The 18,750-nt window shown below is 33.7% G+C and overlaps 1 protein-coding gene across 2 annotated transcripts in view; it reads left to right on the plus strand.

The window, feature by feature from the left end:
- The first annotated feature begins 351 nt into the window (after positions 1 to 351).
- NDST4 (N-deacetylase and N-sulfotransferase 4) overlaps positions 352 to 18,750 on the plus strand; it is a 243,333-nt gene continuing 224,934 nt past the window's right edge. For both annotated transcript variants that reach the window (XM_021101659.2, XM_084973092.1), the window contains exon 1: positions 352 to 794. The gene's annotated coding sequence lies outside the window, so the exon portion shown is untranslated. The remainder of the gene's footprint in view (positions 795 to 18,750) is intronic.

Below are 18,750 nucleotides of genomic sequence, written 5' to 3' on the forward strand. Positions count from 1 at the left end.
TGTCATGAACTTTTCTTTTTTCACCCAGTAGAATTTTGGCACAGTGTTATAGCTGCAAAGTGGAATTTTACTCTCGAATTTCATAGGAAAGGGTCCAACTGTACAATGAAAGATTATGCAAATCCTCAAGGAGCATCTAATCAATCACCGTGGTGTGAGAGGAATGCAGCTGATCGCTGAATGAGCTTCTGTTGGAATGTATTCATGTGTAACATCCCACTGACTGGATGACATCACAACAGCTCCAGGTCCTTGAAAGTCTTGAGGATGATTAGCTGAAGGAATTGGCTGTTTCTGCCAATCATAATCCGGCAGAGCTGCCTTTATAGTTCTGGAGATGTGAGAGAAAGAGGGAGGGAGGGAAAGACCGACTACAGCTAAACCAGAAGCACAGCAGCAGTAGCAAGAGCAGAGCAGGAGCAGCTGGTATTCCGGTGATTAAATAGTTCCCATAGCCTTTTTGCTGTACTCGGTCCGCTCCCTGGTGTAATTCTCGTGTCCAAGAAGGAAGCTGCATTTTAACGGTGTGCTGAACAGAGGTTTGAATCATTCCAGCTGGCTGCTTGTTTTGAAAAGGACAATGTGTGTATAAATAAAAAGAGACTCTGCTGGAAGAGTTCAGATACTAGGACTGGAGCTAAAGAGTGCTCTCGGAATATTAAGGCAGATTGTATGAACTGAAAGCTCCTTCTAATTAACCTGCAGGCAAGTGAATCTGAATACTGGATATCCATTTTATAACTCGGGATAGACTCAAGTTAGAAAAAGAAAAAAAAATTGAAATGCTTCTCTAGGTAAGTTATTGCTTAATTTGCTGAAACCGAGGTGTGTGCATTAAATGAATATGTTGCTTAGATGTGTAAACAAGTTGAACACAATAAAGTTTTATTTGTGAAAGATTTATGTAGAAGCAGATAATAGTTTTAAACCAGATGCAGCCTCCCTCTTCAACATATGTGTGCTGACCTGTCATCAGGCTTCGTAGAAGATAGATTTGCACTGTAAATGGCAAATACAGTCCTGCCTACAAAAGATAGAACTTGAAAGATTGTAAACTGTTGCCAGAACATCTTGCATAATAAAGACCTCACTTGATAACAATTTTAGCCTTTTGATATTGAAATGCCAATATCCCAAATTCAATAGCCAAACTGTGGGTTTACAAATATTTCCCTGAGACGTGTTACTGACAACATGGCATTCAAATAAAAAAATAAAAATTACTCTAGATGGGAACTCCTCTCTTTGGAACCTGAGATTTATAGCCACGCTATGTCCTCCTGGTCTGCTTTAGAGAAACAGCTGTCACAGACATTTGAAATTGTATGATACAGTCATAAACCGCTTTTAAAGAAATAGATGCTTTCCTACTAGGTCCTATTAGGAAAGAAAAATATATCCTTAGAACAATATATGCCATATACAATCAGCAGAGATTCCCAGGAGGATAAAAACTGCTTTTGTTATACCTGTAAATGCCTCCAAATTCCTCATGCACAGAATAAGTTGAAAAATAAGAAATGCTGTTGAAATATGGTTTTTATTCATCTCTTCCAATACCTCTGATAGAGAAAATTAAATAGAAAGGGAAACTTAAACTTGTATTTTCCTTGTAATTTTTACTGATTAAAAGATGCTGTACTTTTCAGAGTTACTATCAAGAGTATTTTCAAATGATGATATATTTTGTTTGTTATGATAAGTTATATTGTGAGTTCTAATATAACTCTGAAAAAGTTTCAATAGTTTATACTTTATTAGGTCTTTCTCAAACTCATCTTTTCTTGTTTTCATGGTGTCTATCAATAGTTTTCATCAACTCAGGGTCATAAATGTTTTAAAGTAAATTGCATACAAAGATACTGATGTGTTTTCTTAATGATTTTAGTTACTCACTTTCTCACCAACTTCATGGTTCAAATCCTGTGTTTCTTTACACAAATGGGAATAGATGAAGATTAAAGTTGCTGTAATTGGTTGAGTATCTCCAAAACTAAGAGGTAATCATTTTTCCCCACAAGGATTTAAAAGGTATTTTTAATATCAAAAGAATCATTTTATTTTCTTCTATTAAAATATTCCAGTTATTCTATCCCAATGCCAAATAGGTCGTATGTTGGTCACGGTTTTTTCATGAAGCAAATGTATGTAGAGAATATAAACTCCACTGACTAAAACAGCCTAAGTCTGCAACTGGAATTCATAAAAATGAGTGATCAATAAGCAAAATATATTCATTAGGTACATTTATCTGAATGTAAAAACGAGAATTTAATACCATTTAACACCTGCTGTGATTGCTGATATTGCTATAAATAAGGAATACTGTGAATATTTATCTTATGATTCTCAATATCACATATCACCTACATTGATAGAAGTCTCAGGATAAGCTAATACAGAAAATTTTTGGAAACTGAACACTAAGCAGAATCATCTTTTTTTTTTCACTCTATCTTAACGGCAATTGGTCAGCACTAAGATTATGCTTAGAAAAAATTAGATTGATCCTTTGAAAATATTATAATACATATAACTTATTAACTGTAACATGAAATTCACCCTTCAAAAATATATATGCAAATAAGAAACTCAGGCATCATTTTTAAATAGAAAAGGTAAAACTTCATGAGGATTTTAATATTTATTTTTCTTTCTATAAACTTGCAAAATATGTAAAGTGCTTTTTTGTTTTCTACCAGCTGAAGCTATTATCTAAGAAATGTGTCCATTTAAATGGTTTCCCTTAAATACCAAAAGAAACTAAATGGAAACTATTTTATATATAAGCACATAAAATCATAACTTGGAATTTCTATATTTGATAGTCAAAATAGAAATACATGTTTATATATGTATGCAATGCAAAAAAGGACAATCTTTTATATTTTATCTGAATATAAAAACTATGCTACCTATTCTTTCCTCTCCTCCCCCAAAATCACTCCTAATGTAGTTTCTTAATTCGAATCTAAATGGTAACTTACCTCTTAAAGATACTATATAAGTGCTTCAAACTCAACAAAATATTTGTACCCAATAGTCTAATATTTATACTATCCCCTAGCACATTCTATTTGAGCAGGAAAGGTGCCATTGAGATTAAAGTGCAATGATCAAACTCTCTGTGCTTCATATAGTAGCAATTGCTCAGGGAGAAAAACAGAGAAGCATTGAGCAAGCTTTGTTCAAACTAGAAGATTCTAGCTGGTACTGACTTCCCAGATTTGGAAAGCAGCTGGGGAAAGTTATAAAACAAAGCTAGAATATCAGCTCTGGCTAGAAGCCAAGACAGAGAAGCTGTGCACCCAGAAGGCTAATTCTTTCTGGGCTGAAATTCATTGATAATGCATTATGTTTAAAGTCTAACCTGAAATGTTACTTTTTTTCCTCTACTACAAACTGTGGGATATTTAGAGAACAAATATATTTTCTAAGTTCAAAGTTTTCTTCTTTATTAAAGGCTGGCTAATGAAAAATGTAAATAGCCTTGCTGAAACTCATAAAATGTAGTTTATGCTCAGGAGCAGAAAGAGAAATAAAGATAGCTGCATCATCTAACCATTATCTCGGAGACAGCAAAATGGTCAGAAATGCCACATATGGATGGAAACATACCCAGAAGAAGTGTGAAGGTTTTCTGAAAGTAACTGGCCTAGTAAAATTTGTAGTAGAAGTAGACATACTAAAACTGTGGTGGTCTATATCTTTTGAAGCTATACAACAAAAGGGAAAGTTAACTCTTATCCGTTATGTATTCCAAATAACTAGGAAAAAGGGAAACCATGTTGTCTGTTGATTTATTTTAAGTTTATGAGGCAAGAGAAATAGGTCAGGTGGCAGACATAATGCTGTTGCCTTCAACCATCAGGGAATAACATTTAGTCAACCTTTTCTTTAACACTTCAGGAAACTTTCAGCTATACTGTTACAGAGAGTGTCAGATGCACTCTTTTTTTAGTTATTTCCAGCAAGCTTCAGAAGTTAGAGGTGTCAATTGCAATGCAGAACTTTTATAAATACAGTCTTTTTTCTAAGCTTTCTTTATCTCAGTTTTCTAAGGAATGCTATCACATTCTAAAGTTGACAAATCTAAACTTTCTTTTAGAGTAATATTGAATTGATAACAGATTTTCCCCACATCCAAAATAGTCTGACAGTGAAATCCAAACATATCAATGGTTTCTCTCATTTCAAGACAAATAGATTTTTTTAATAATGCGAATAGTAATTTATTATCTGTTCCTACTGGTAAAAATGTTTGCCAGTGTAAATTGATATATTTATGTACTTGGCCTTCTTATAATTTGTCTATATTCATAAATATCCATATAATTCATGATAAAGATTATAACAAAATAGCCCATATATAATAAACTAAATGATAAAGATTATAACAAAATAGCCCATCTATAATAAACTAAACGTTGGCTTTCCAGTGACTCACTGAGGAAATTTGCATATATAGACTACCTTAAACATAGCTTTTCAAGAGATTTACTTCATGTTTTATGAATATTAAATGTGAGTCATGATTAATTCATCAGAATTAAGGAAACTTGAAAAGAAAATGAAGGGTTAAAAAAGACTTTGAATGCTTGAGAACTTAATTTGATGATGTACTCAGGGTATTTGAAAAAACAGAACTGATGACTCTGTTAAGAAATCCTTCTTTAATCTTTTTTTGCATTCCCTTTCTTCTTCTTTTCTTTCTTTCCCTTCTTTTTTCCTTTTTTCTTCCTCTCTCTTCCCTTCCCTTTTCCTTCTTTCTTTTTTCTACCTCTTCTTCCCTCCCTCCCTTATTTCTTTCCTTATTTCCCTTTCTTCCTTCCTCCCTCCTCTCTCTGTTCCTTCCTTCCTTCTGTCTTATCTTCATTTCCTCATTTCCACCTTTCTTTTCGCTTTATTTTTGTCACTTCAGCTAAAATGCTGTCTTGCAAAGTCCAGGAACACACCACTCCTGTTTAGTATGGCAGCTATTATTTATCTAATGACCAGGTCTCAACATGGGAGTAAATGGAAAAAATGCACAGGAAAAAGGTGATACACTACACTAAAGCATAAAAGAAAATTAAGTTAGGATGGGAAATTTGTGTCAGAGAAGTAGTGATGTCAACCTTAAAATATTGACTGTTCTCCTACCAATGAATTTCCCTTTAATTTACTAAATTCTTCAAGTAGAACCTCTTGCTCCATTTCCATATACTTCCCTTTCATCATCAGTGGAAATGTTTTCATGCAGAAAATGCAGTTTAGTAGCAAAAATAAAATAATAATAAATGTAAATAATTTTATGCTGGTATTTTAAACCCCCATAAATCATTTTTATATTTAGTAGTTTAAACATAGTAGCATTCATATGCAGCCTAAGGCCGACTGCCATACTAATGGAAGAAAAAGAGAGAAGGGAGAGCTATTTTGCACATTAAGATGCTTTGGCTTGACTCCATTCCTGAATCAGAAATTCAATTGTAGACTGCTGATCCACAGAATTTGTCATATTTCATCAGACATCTCAAAAGAGTTCTTCTTGATGTACTGAATAGTCTTTCACGCCTACATAAAAATAATTTAAACCTCAGAAGTAAATATAGCGACACTAAAGATTAATACAAGGAAAGGAAACAGATGCAGAAACACATATGCTCCTGTGAACGCGTATAAAAGTCCTAATTCTATTCATTACTCTAAAGTGCAAATGGATCATTAGAATCAGAATTAAATTTCATTTGTTTCCCAACCATTCCTTCACTAATAGTTATGTCAATCCACTTGAGATTTCACATATCATAATATGTGAAATCAAACATAAACAATCATTTTAAAATTACACTTATTAATTCACTTCAAGTATTATGGCTCCTGATATCTTAGGTTGTGAAGCCGCTATCCTTGGAATAGAGCACTTTTTGAATAACCACAAAAAAGATTCTCAAATTGGTCAAAGGAAATTGAACTCAATTTATTACTTAGGTTCTATTTTCCCATCTAGACATATTTTTGAGTTTAAACAGAAAAACAGTAGCTTTTCATTTTTGTTCAATAATGTTTGTAGTGATAATAATAAATATTACCTATTATTTTTAATATGTGTCAGACATGCAAGATACTATGGTGAACAAAACAGCTCTCAGGAGACTTGTATTTTGGTGGGAGAAAACAGCCAGTAAACAAATAAAGACTCTGGTAGGGCTGTTAAGTACTATGAAGATGAATAAATCAAGGCAGTAGGTTAAAGGGTGTAAGGGAAAGCCATAAACCTCATCAGGAAATACCTTTCTGATAAACTGACACTCAGAAAATCTATTTAAAAGTTACGTGCCAAACTGAGAACATTACTTCATTCTTGTAGGAAAATGTGATGAGGAGTAGCAATTTCTTGTAATATGCAAGCTGACAAGCTGAATTTTGACTCTTTCTATTGATTGCTATCCTTGGTTCTGTGAAACTGTCTAGTAGGGTTTAGGATATGGCACACTGTTTAGTGTTACTTTCTCTGGAAAATAAAAAGACCAACCAGTCAGTTTTAGAAAACATAATTCTTAACGTTACTTCTACTCTACATTTCCAAGGAATTTTAAAAATAGTGTGTGAGTAAGTTATCTCAAATTATCGTATTTTTCCTATAGTCTGAAGGTTAATGCTGTTATTAAACCTCAGCAGGAACAGAACTGGCCCCCTATCTCATTCTCACAAATTGGTGGGTGTAAGAACCAATATTCCAAATCATCCTTCAGTTGGCTGGAACAATGGATTTAACATAATGAAATTACAGAGGGATAAATGTAATTACTGATTTTTTAAAAAATATCTCACCAATGACAAAAGTTCTTCAGACTCAACAAGAACCAAAAATGTAAAAAGGCTAATACAATGCTAATGCAAACTTAAAATGAGTTAACGGAATAACAGCATCAACAGTAAGGAAACAGTCACCCTCGTGAGCACAAGTCTAACATCATTTGGCATATTTACAATCTCAGGTTCCTGATGCCTCATATTAGGAGTTGTCTTCTCTGACCTTCCATTTCCACCAGGGTGGACCATTGTTCCTGCTTTACCCTCTCAGGTCTATCACAATACCTACTGCCTTCTGGTGTAGTTACTGTATGTGTTTCAGTGCCCCTAATTTAACCAAAAAAAAAAAAAAAAAAAAAAATCATGGCAGGAATGCTTAGAGAGTACTTGACCTATAGGCAGATAGCAAAGGTTTGATAAAACCCTTAAACTATGAAATGTAAAGTGTAAATATAAATTGTGAAGCAGCATCTGGGAAGCATATCCTTTAAGCAGCAGTTGAAGAAACAATGATTTTTAAGGAGCAAAAGACTATGGAGAAACGGTATAGTTACCTTTATATATTGCAAGATTGTTTTCTTAATGAAAAGGAAATTTGCTTTAGAAGACTATATGAAAGATAGTGGAAGGTTGTTTCTGTGCAATAGCAGAGAAACTATGCATTCTGAAAATCACTGAGTTCCAGTCAATGGAAGCAACCCACACAGGTTGGAGACCCTTCTCCAGAGGACTTCTGTGGAAGGAATGTCTGCTCTGAGCAGGAGATAAATGGTGGCTACCCAGGTGCCTTGCGTTGTTCATCGTCTAACTGTGAGGCGTGTGGATAAAGGCTTTTGTGTGAACACTCTGTCCAACTAAAACTCAGCTCTAGCATTTGGTGAGAAGACTGGTCAAAAACATTCTAGTAGGGAGTTCCCGTCGTGGCGCGGTGGTTAACGAATCCGACTAGGAACCATGAGGTCGCGGGTTCGGTCCCTGCCCTTGCTCAGTGGGTTGATGATCCGGCGTTGCCGTGAGCTGTGGTGTAGGTTGCAGACGCGGCTCGGATCCCGCGTTGCTGTGGCTCTGGCGTAGGCCGGTGGCTACAGCTCCGATTCGACCCCTAGCCTGGGAACCTCCATATGCCGAGGGAGTGGCCCAAGAAATAGCAACAACAACAAAAGCCAAAAGCCAAAAACAAAAACAAAAAAAACCAAAAAAACAAACAAAAAAAAAAACATTCTAGTAAAATAATGATTGAGTACAATCCCAAATGGAATATATTCATTAATCAGAATGTGCCCTGTAGTGTAAAAATGTATTTTTATAAGATCATTTTATAAAGCGTGTAGTCACTTATAAATAAAGTGATAAATTTCTTAAAGTATTGATTTTTTAAAAATTTAAACATATTGGCTTTATTCCTCCTTTGAACTAGTCAAAAAAAATATCTAAAGATTAGATACATGAATAAGAAAGATACTTCTGGCTTCTATGAACTTCTAAATGATAAGAAATATAGAGATTGTGTGCTTAATTGTAAAGTGTAAGTCTTGCTTGAGAAGAGTTTCCATCATGTTGCCATCAATCAACATGAATTGATTTAAAAATGAGATGGCATCGTGGCATAATAAAAGGTGGGAATTAATGTTAAATTCCACCAAAACTAGAATTAGAATCTTGTAATATAACCTTGAAAAAGCTAATTAACCCTTCTGTGCCTCAGATTCATGATCTGCAAATGGAAGTAATGATAAATACTTAATAGAATTGCTAGGAAAGCCACATGTGACAATAAACATTAAGTTCCTAGTACAATGTTGGAAACATGAGAGATGCTAAATTAATAGAATTAAGTATTTGTTACATGCATCAGTCCTCTGACTTTGGCCTGGACTGTAACACTTTCTACTGATTTTAAGAAACCTCTGTAGTTCTCTTGTGGTGCAGCAGATTAAGGATCCAATGTTGTCACTACAGAGGCTCAGGTCACTGCTGTGGCACAGGTTCATTCCCTGGCCCAGGAAACTCCATATGCTGTGGTTGTGACCAAAAAGAAAAGAAAGAAACATCTAAGTGATGAGTATTGACTGTTTCCAATCCTCTTTACTTGGATATAAGGATCTAAATCACATTTTGCACTGTCTCTACTGTAGTTTTGATCATATGTTTGAAATTAATGCTATTAAATCTAACTTAAAAGATCAAACTTCATTGATCAGCATTTTAATCTGACTAATCACAGTTTGAGAGTTAATTCACATTCAAATATCTTAAGGAAAACAGATCGTAAACCAGAAGAAAAAACTGTCAGAAAAGGGTGCCAAATAGTTTATCTTAATTTTTTTTTGGCATTCTGGAGTAAGGAAAAACATGGGATTATAAGAAGGCAAGAAGGCAAAGGTTCAAAAACAAACTGGATAAAACTAAAACAAATACAAATGTTATTTCATTTGCACTTTTCTCTAGTAAAACACTAAAAAAGATTTCATGTGGTGGTTATGTTGACATATTTTCTAGAATTATTACAAAAGTGACTTATGAATGGTTTAAAAGGTTCAGGGCTAGGCACTGAACCAAAATAATTCAATTAGGAAACCTATTTGTTAGAGAACACTGGGAGATTACGAAATGTAAAAGATTTTATTGATCTTAAAAATATATTTGGGAAGGAAAAAAATAGGGAATTTTACCCAGTTGTTTACTTGAAATTTATTGAACAGTTTCCTAACCAACTGCTGGAGCAGGCTTCTAGGTGAGCAGGATGTTCAACATCCACACGCCTTGTTATCTCACAATGAGAAACACAAGAGAGCTTGATAACTGCCATCCTGCTTCTAGTCATGGCAGGAATTCCTTCCACAGAAGGCTATGGGCAATAGATTCAACTACCTTAAATTACTAAGGTTGACCCAGACTGAGAATAAAAAGATACAAGTTGTATTTTAAGGTTTGCCACAAGTGTGTTGATATCTTAAATTGACCTTATGGTTTTTCCATTTCAAACAAGACCACTTTCACTCCTCCTATTCTTTTTTCCCAAAGGTATTTTGGAAATTAACGAAATATTTTACATTTCAAATTCTCCCACTATTTTCTACCAAATGGGTTTGCTGAGTGAATTATTTTGGTACAGGGCATAGCATCCTTTGAAAGCATTCATAAGTGATGTTTATAATAATTCTAGATTCCACTCATCAAATGTTAAAGTAGGAGCATCTCAAGAAATGTTGCCTCTGACAAGGAGCAGAATGCTTAGAAGCATTCCAGGTCTCGTCTCATGAGTTTTTATCATTATTTTTCCAAACTTTGAGAATTGTGTATCCTGGATCAGTTTTGGGTGGGAGAATGAAGTTCCTTATAGGATATATTTATATGTAACCAGTCATGTTATTTCTGGTTGATGGCCAACCTGGTGTTTTATTCTACAGTATCTAAAACTTAAAATTACATAAACTATAAAATAATTAAATTTAAAAAATAGGCACAGATCACTGGTGAAAATGAATGGAGTATCTCATTCTTTGGTAGAGGATTTTCCAGCTGTTCTATGCTGTGTAAAATTAAAAATGCTCTGAAATAAGAGAAGTAAGTTAAAGGTGGAAGTGGTAACTATAAGATGTATAAAATCCACAGTTAGGAAATAAAATATCAAAAAGTCTCAGTATTGCCATTTCACAAAGTTCTTTGTTAGTCTTGTTCATGGCAATGAAAGTCTACTTCTTAATATTTAGGGTGTGAATGCAGAACAGTGGTAACGGGAGGGAGATATAGAATCAATCAGAAAATGTGGATTCACGTGAGCTGTGTGGCAGTGGACAGCTCTCTTCACTTTTCTGTACATTAAATTCTCCATTAATTCATTCCTTGGGTTCTTTGAATAATAATTTGGATAGTTGGAATTTATAGTTGTTTGTACACAGGATAAAAAGTGTGTATTTTAAAAGAGTTTATTCTCCATTACAAGCAACTCAAAGTCCGTAGTATATAATGATACACAGATAGCATAATGAAAAAAAAAAAAAACTATGAGGACTTTCTATAAACTAGATAATAGACACTCCAAAACAATCTAAATTTTCTCCAGGCATTTATGTATCTAGAACTTTAGGAGTCTCTAAGTAAAAAAGTCTGTGGTAAAGAAGTGATTGTTGAAATGAAATTTAAGAGATAGTAATCTTTTGTTCTGCTAAAGGCAAATTCTAGAAATATCAATAAAATAATATCTCAATTCAAAAGGAGAATATTTAAAATATTAAAAATAGAGCTTCCAAGAGACTCCAGATTTTAATGTAATTTGTGAGCATAAGTTTAATACTATTGGTAACACATTAAAGACACAAATAAAATGCCGGTTAATATAAAACTTTATAGTTTGATAAATTCCTTTGTGATTTCTTCAAGTTAAACTTCCATGTTAAATATTAGGCAATTTTTTTTTCTCCCTTCTATTCATTCATAGGTCAAGACGTACACTTCTATATTACAGCTTCATTCATTCATTTTTATATCTTCTAATTTCCTTGCCTGTAAGAATATGAGAGCTAAGTGAGCATTTTATGTTTCATGGTTAACTGCTTCCATGATTGTCTGCTGAGACAATTAACAAGGATACAGATCAATACTGAATATAATAACGGTATTTAGAGGATGATTATTTAGCTAACCCAAAGCAATTATTGGTTGATGGCAATAATTTTATTGCTGCTGGCTATAAGTTGATTTAACTAAAATACATGAAGAAAAGCACAGAAAATTAATACTGTATTGGAATTCTAAGGGCATAACTGGTCATGTCATTTTCCTGCCTGGTCTGGATCTTGGTTTTCTCCTCTGTTTCAAGTCTCTGTCCTCTCCCCTCAAAATCCAAATCCTCTCATTCCTCAAGAGTTAGAACATCCCCTCTCTCATAGCACAGCCTTAGAGTTCTCATTTATCAACTAATTTTGTTCCTATTAGCTCCATCTCTTTCTTTACTTCTTTCTCTCTTTATCTCTCTCTTTCTTTCTTCCTTCCTCTGTCCTTTTATGGCTGCACCAACGGCATATGGAAGCTCCTAGGCCAGGGATCAAATCCAAACCACAGCTGTGGCCTATGCCATAGCCATGGCAATGCCAGATCCTTAACCCATTATGCAGGAACTCCTCTGTCACTTTCTTGATCTTTTTATTTGCAGCTGTTCTCAACTTGTTCACCATCTACTTCCTTCTTAACTTAGTTTAATCTTTTACTTGACTTCACTATACCACTGAACATTTTGCTAAGGTCACCAAAGTCAAGGTCAATTTTCAGTTGTATTTCTTGACTATTACATAGTATTCAGTTCTTGATTAGATACATGTGTGTCCCTTTCCTTGTAGTTTCCATGACTCTCTTCCTCTAACCATAATTCAAGCAATGTCAAAGGTTTTAATGGTATACCTGTATCATTTTACTATACACATGGTTCTTTATCTCTTCCACTTAATATAATGGTTTTTCCTATCCTTTAACTTACCATTCCAGCATAGACCTTAAATTCCATTATGGAGTTCCCGTCGTGGCTCAGTGGTTAACAAATCCGACTAGGAACCATGAGGTTGTGGGTTCGATCCCTGGCCTCCAACAAACAGTGAAAAACATTTTACCTTTTCTATTTCTCCCCTAAAAAGAAGGATATTTTGCTTTATGAGGGTGAGGATAATTGGTCAATATAATAGAGTCTTAAGGAAAAGAGTTAAGAGGAGAGAGAAAAGAAAAAAGATAGTGAATCAGATGGCAGAAAGGAAATGTCGTCTTGTATGGATTTTCAGAGTAGCTTTTGGATACAGGGAAATGGTAAGTAGGAAAACCAACATTTTAGAAGTGTTGTTTTGTTTTGGGAATTGGAACTCTGTAATGCTGTATAGAAAATGTGAGTGAAGAACATAATTCCTTTCAGATAAATTATTGTAACTCTCATATTGTACTTAAATTCATCTGACTGTGCTACCCACATGAGGCTGCAAATTTACAAAAACTAAAAAATTATATATATATAAGTTCTGGAACTGCTTACAATTTTTAACAATAGATTTTGCTTTTTAGAGCAGCAAAAATGATTGGAAAGTATAGAGAGTTCCCATACACTCCCCCTCTACCACACACACACACACACACACACACACACACACACTCAGCCTTCCTCAACACAAACATCCCTTATATATGATGAACCTACAGTGACACAGCATCATCAGAGTGTTTTACTTTTACTTTTTACTTTTTATTTTTTCCTTTTTACAGCCATACTTGCAGCATATGGGAGTTCCCAGCTAGGGGTTGAATCAGAACTGAATTTGGGTTCACTGTTGGTGTTGTTGGTTCAAGGACTAAAGTCTAGGGAAGTCTACATTTGGAGGATAGAGAGATGGGAAGGAACCAGAAACTGTGACTAGGAACTTACAGAAAACCAAAAATGTATGATTTCCTGGAAGCTGGGTAAAGATGGTTTTTGTGTGGATGAGAGAATAATTAGTGATGCAAAATACTGATGACAGGTAACGTGAGGTGAGGAGTATGAAATGACAATTGGATTTCACAACATGAATTTCATTGAATGCATTGAAATGATGAGGATAAGCCTAATTGTAGTAGGTTCCAAAGAAAATTACACACATCATTTCAAAGGGTTTTTTGTATAAAAATAAAAGAATGGATAATAGCTATTGAGGTAAGTGAATATGAACAAATAATAGGATTTTTTTATACAGACATGAATATTCTATAGAGGAGGAAAACACTGTGGCTACATGAACAGAGGAGAGTATTATTAAAGCAATGCCTTCCAGGAATAGGTGATAAAGCCTAGAACTAATGCACAGTGGAGAATTGTCCTTAGTTAGAATGGATAATTCATCCAGAAGAAAAATCTAATCGCATAAATGAGTATATGTGGCAGTAGGTACTTATGGTAATTCTTTAATGCTTGTAACTATGTTCTCTGGGAAATAGAAAACCAGATAATCAGCTGAGAGTGAGAGAAAGAAAAGAAATAGGAGTTTGAAGAGAGAGGAGAAGAGTATAAAACAGCCGTCTAGGAGAGGATGTAGTTAATGGACTAAGAAAATATAGCATGATTGCCAGTAACATTAAGGCCACCTAAAGTTATCTATCATGAAATTAAGAGGATACCAGTCAGTTTGGTGATGTTCAATCCATCTTCAGAGTCGCAGGCATAGATTTGGTGGATTGCAAAATTTAATCATGTTGTTTAGATAAATGTACATGCCAAAGTAAGAGAAGAAGAGACAAATATAATTACTGATTATTGAATCTAAACTGGCTGAGAAGGGGTGGGAGGCCATGAGATAGGGTAAAAAAGTGAAAGGTTCACGGTTCACAGTTGAAATATTTTTGAAGTTGGGAGCAATAGGTGAAAAGATAGGAGATTGGGATTGGATAGTGGAATGTATAAAATCAATGTTATGAGTGGGTTACAGTTATACATTTATTTGTTATAATGAAAAGTTCTAGCGTGTAACTATGAGACTAGGTGGCAATGGTGTGGAGAAAGGCAGGATTATTCAAGAGGGGAATTAAAAACTGAGCATACAATGTTAGAAAGATCATCTATATGGATGTATTGTAGTTTTTGAAAGAAAGTTATACAGAAACTATTCTTTTCTAGGGTTGAAGGAGTCTCACCCAGGCATTAGTTGATAATAATTGCTATCAGGAGAAGAAGTGGGTGGTATGGTCTGATAAGATGAAAAATAAGAGATTTTTAGGGAGTCAGAATGGAGAATAGCCTGGAATTGACAAGAAGAACATCTAACCAATCTCCTGACTAAATGGCAGGAAAATCCGAAGCAAAACTTATCACCAAAGGGCTCCAAGGTCCTCAAAGGAGGGCCATGTTTCAGAGTCAGAAGATGAAAACTTTCAGAAAAGAGTGCCACTGTCTAGCCAAAGTATTTTGCTAATAATTTACGGCGTATTCTGATTAACACAGTGAGTGGTTTCAAAAAGATGGAGAGGGTGGGAAATGGGATCACAAAAGGATTTTCTAGAAGGGTAAGCAACGTCCTAGGGGTCCTGAGCGTCTGTGGTGACTGATGCGGTTGGAAAAAAAAAAACGGTATTAGGAGGGAAGTTGTGAGGCTCCCTTTATGAAAGTTATGTCCAGAGGGGCCCTAAATTGACAGAAGTGATCAGGCTGTAAGAGTTGAATGGGGGAGGGGCCAGGATTCTGGTGGACAGGTAATAGTCTCTGTCATAGTTTTGGAAACACTGATTAATTTCCTAATATTAAAACCCACCTTGCACTTCATTGCTGTGAAATTTGTTTGCTAGGGCTACTGTAATAAAGTACCACAAACTGGGTAGCTTAAACATCAGAAGTTTATTGGTTCCATGCTGTGGAGGCTAGAAGTTTGAGTTCAAGGTATCAGCAGAGCCAGTCTTCCTTGGAAGTCACTAGGGAAGGATCTGTTCCAGGCATCTCTCCTGACTTCTGTGGTGAGTGTCTGCTTCTTATAATTTCCCTTTTACCAGTCTTATGGGTTTAGGGGGCCTACCTTACTACAGTAGGACCTCATCTTAACTAATTACACCTATTATAATCTTATTTCCAAATCAGTTCACGTTCTTAGGTACTGGGACTTCAACATACACATCTGGGGGGGACGCAAGTCAACCTGTAGGAGTTACGCTCAACTTCGTCACGCTATTTTATTCATTTTTATAGACAGCTGGATTGGCTTATGAATAGTTTGGTTAGATTTTTTTACACTTTATATTCATGAATTATATTTCTTGTAATTTTCTTTTTTCATTAGCCCTTCATCAATTACTGCTATCAAGGTTATGGAAGCCTAATAAAATAAGGCTGACATTCATTACTCTTTTTTCATTAATCTGCAAAAGATTGTGTAAGATTGGAATTATTTATTCCTAGAAGCTTTGATAAGACCGTATGGTGAAGGAATCAGTGATTAGAGTGTTCTTTGTCAGTATATTTATGACTATTCAGATTCTTGCACTTGCTTTATTCATTTCGAGGCATCTTTTAAATCTATTTTATAAAGCCACATTTTCTCAAAAGTTTATTTACTTAAATTCTTTTAAAATTAAAATATTTTTCTTATATATTCAATGATTTTATCTTGCTAATGTCTAAAGGAAAAAGTGTTATCTTCTTTGTCTCATCCCTATATTTTATGCATGATTATCCCTTTTTATCTTAATGTTTGTCATATTCATTAGCCTTTTAAAGAGAAGCGCATTGAGCCTTTTTTAATTGTATTTTTTATTTGATTATTCTCAACCCATTTTTATTGTGTCTTCCTATTATCTTTGCTATTATTTCATTATTTTCTACCTTCTTGAGAAGAATGCTTACCTTATTAACTCATTAATTTTCACACTTTTTTTCAAGTACATGCTTCTAAGGTTCCAAATTTCTCTATTATGACAGCTTAATTCACAAAATTTGGTGTGTGATTTTGAATATAAATTGTAGCATACAATACATATTCAATTCTTTCTTTGCCTCAAGTTATTTAGGATTATGTTTCTTAAATTTCTAACATATGAGAATTTTCTAGTTATTAGTTTTCAGGTTAATTACATCATGGTTATAGTACATCTCTATGTGGTTTTCAGTTCTTTGAAATTTAGTAAGACTTTCTTTGGGACTCAGAATGATTAATTTTTGTAAATGTCTCCAAATTAAGTATGCATTTCTATAGCTGTTAAATATACTTTAAGGCCAAATATTTTAATCATTTTGTTCAGGTATTCTTTAATCTTACTAATCTATCCAACTTTTCAATCAATTCTTGGGAAATGTCATAAATTCGTCCTCTATGATTGGAAATTTGTAAATAATGCCTTATAATTCTGCCTATTTCTGCTCTATATTCTTGAGGCTATGATATCAGATGCATACAAATTTAAATTTTAATGACTTCTTAGTGAACTGAACTTTTTTATTGTTTTACAATGATCTCTGCATCCCTAGTAATTCTTTGTGCCTTAAATCTAATTTCCTATTTACATAGCTTTATCAGTTTTCTTTTAATTAAAATATTCTGATGTATCTTTTTCTAGATGTTTTCTTTCACACATTCTTTTATATGTCACTTTTAAACAACATATACTTGGATTTGTAAGTTTTTTAGTCAATCAGCCGATCTTTGTTTATAAAAGATTATTTATATTTAATGCAATTACTAACAGAAACAGACCTATTTATTTTGTTTTTTATCAGTCCTACTATTCCTTTTTCTTCGCTTTATTCTTCCTCTAATTGAATATTTTTCATGCATTTCATTCTCCTCTACTAGTTTTGAAGATATACATTCTTTATTGATTTCCTTAGAAATCAAAATATGCATCTTAACTTACTATGTCTGAAGTCAATTAATATCATGACCTTAGTACAGGGTTCTCAGGACACTTAACTCCATTTACTCCCTACTGACTTCTATGGCATTGTTCTCATTTATTTCAATGAGTCTTTGATTTTATTTTTAGTCTTATAAGCATTTATTACTACCATTACATATATTTAAAATCATTTAGAGTAATTAGCATTTTATCAATTATTTTATTCTTACTCTCTTCAACAGTTTGAACACTCTTCCTGTGTTTGAGAAATTCATGACCTCTAGATGTTTCCACTTCACTTTAGATATCAGATAATTATTTCCCAATTTCTCTCACAGCCAAAGCATGGATATGCCAACTAAAAGTGTCTAATCAGATTTACCTCTAACAGACTTTGAATCAGAAGCCAGCGAAGTGAAAAAGCAGGTCCAAAGCAGATTCCCTTTATGGAAAGGTGTCATCACCTTATATCCACGTTTCAGAGGCATCAGAAACAGCATCTCTTGAACACTGCCCAGATCTCAGTATTGACAGTATTGATTGTGCAATATTTTTTCTATGGCCACTTCTTCAAAATGGATCTTTATGATTTGGAGAGAGTGTGTGTGTGTTGCGGGGGGGGGGGGTGGCCTTAACAGTGACATGTGTGGAATGATGTGACTACATTTAGTTAAGAACTATTTGGGGATTGCAATTTTCAATCACCTTGATGTTTGCATTCCAATTATAGTTTGTGAATTATATTACCATCTGATTCAGTATTCATTTATGATATATTCTGTGATATTGAACATCACCTCAGTCTCTAAAAACACTTTTCTTTGACAAATTTTAATGACTAATTTATGGAAATCACCTTTGGAAAAAAATCAAAACATGAGCAGACTTAAATTATATTGAATGTTTGTACATATTACTCAGGATAATTAATTAGAGTACATTTCATTGCATGTACAACCTCCTAATGATACATTATCTTTCAATTCATCAGCAAAGCAACTACATATGAACAGGTAGTTTAGAGATTCTCAGGTAAATGATAAATTATAATGGAAGCACATAATATTATAATTAAGATATAACTTTGAACAATAGAAGTAGAAATCTTTCTTTGCAAATAATCATAATTGTATCCCCATTTTAAATTGCTTCTAATATAATTCTTACATTTTATATTTCCACATTAGAGCTATGAAATAAATTGAGAAATGACCTAAATTATGGAGTTCACATTTCTAAGTTTTCCTTATTATTCATTTTATGATATTTCTTTACTCTTAGGATTATTAAAAGGAGTTAATCATTTAAGCAGATTCAAATCTTCAAAAATCATGTTTTGGAGGGCAAATAAAATTACTGCAGAAACATGTTAGCATAGCAGATAAATATAAAACTCAATGATAACTCTGTTTAACACAAAAAATATTGTATTTACTTAAGAAATAAAATTCATACATCTTAAAGAAAATGTTAATTTGGAAACAAGATATGGCAAAGCTAGTTTTATGCATCTTTGAGTTACAGACATACTTCTCTTAAGAAAAAGATTTATATCTTAAAATGTTTGCAAAAATTAGCAAAATTAGCAAATTAGTAATTAGCAAATTACTAAGAGGTGATATT

This window comes from Sus scrofa, chromosome 8 (genome assembly GCF_054392235.1).
Source record: "Sus scrofa isolate SSC_HxYL_T2T_F1_AM1 chromosome 8, Sscrofa_HxYL_maternal_Yorkshire_Landrace_v2.0, whole genome shotgun sequence".
Taxonomy (NCBI): Eukaryota; Metazoa; Chordata; class Mammalia; order Artiodactyla; family Suidae; genus Sus; species Sus scrofa.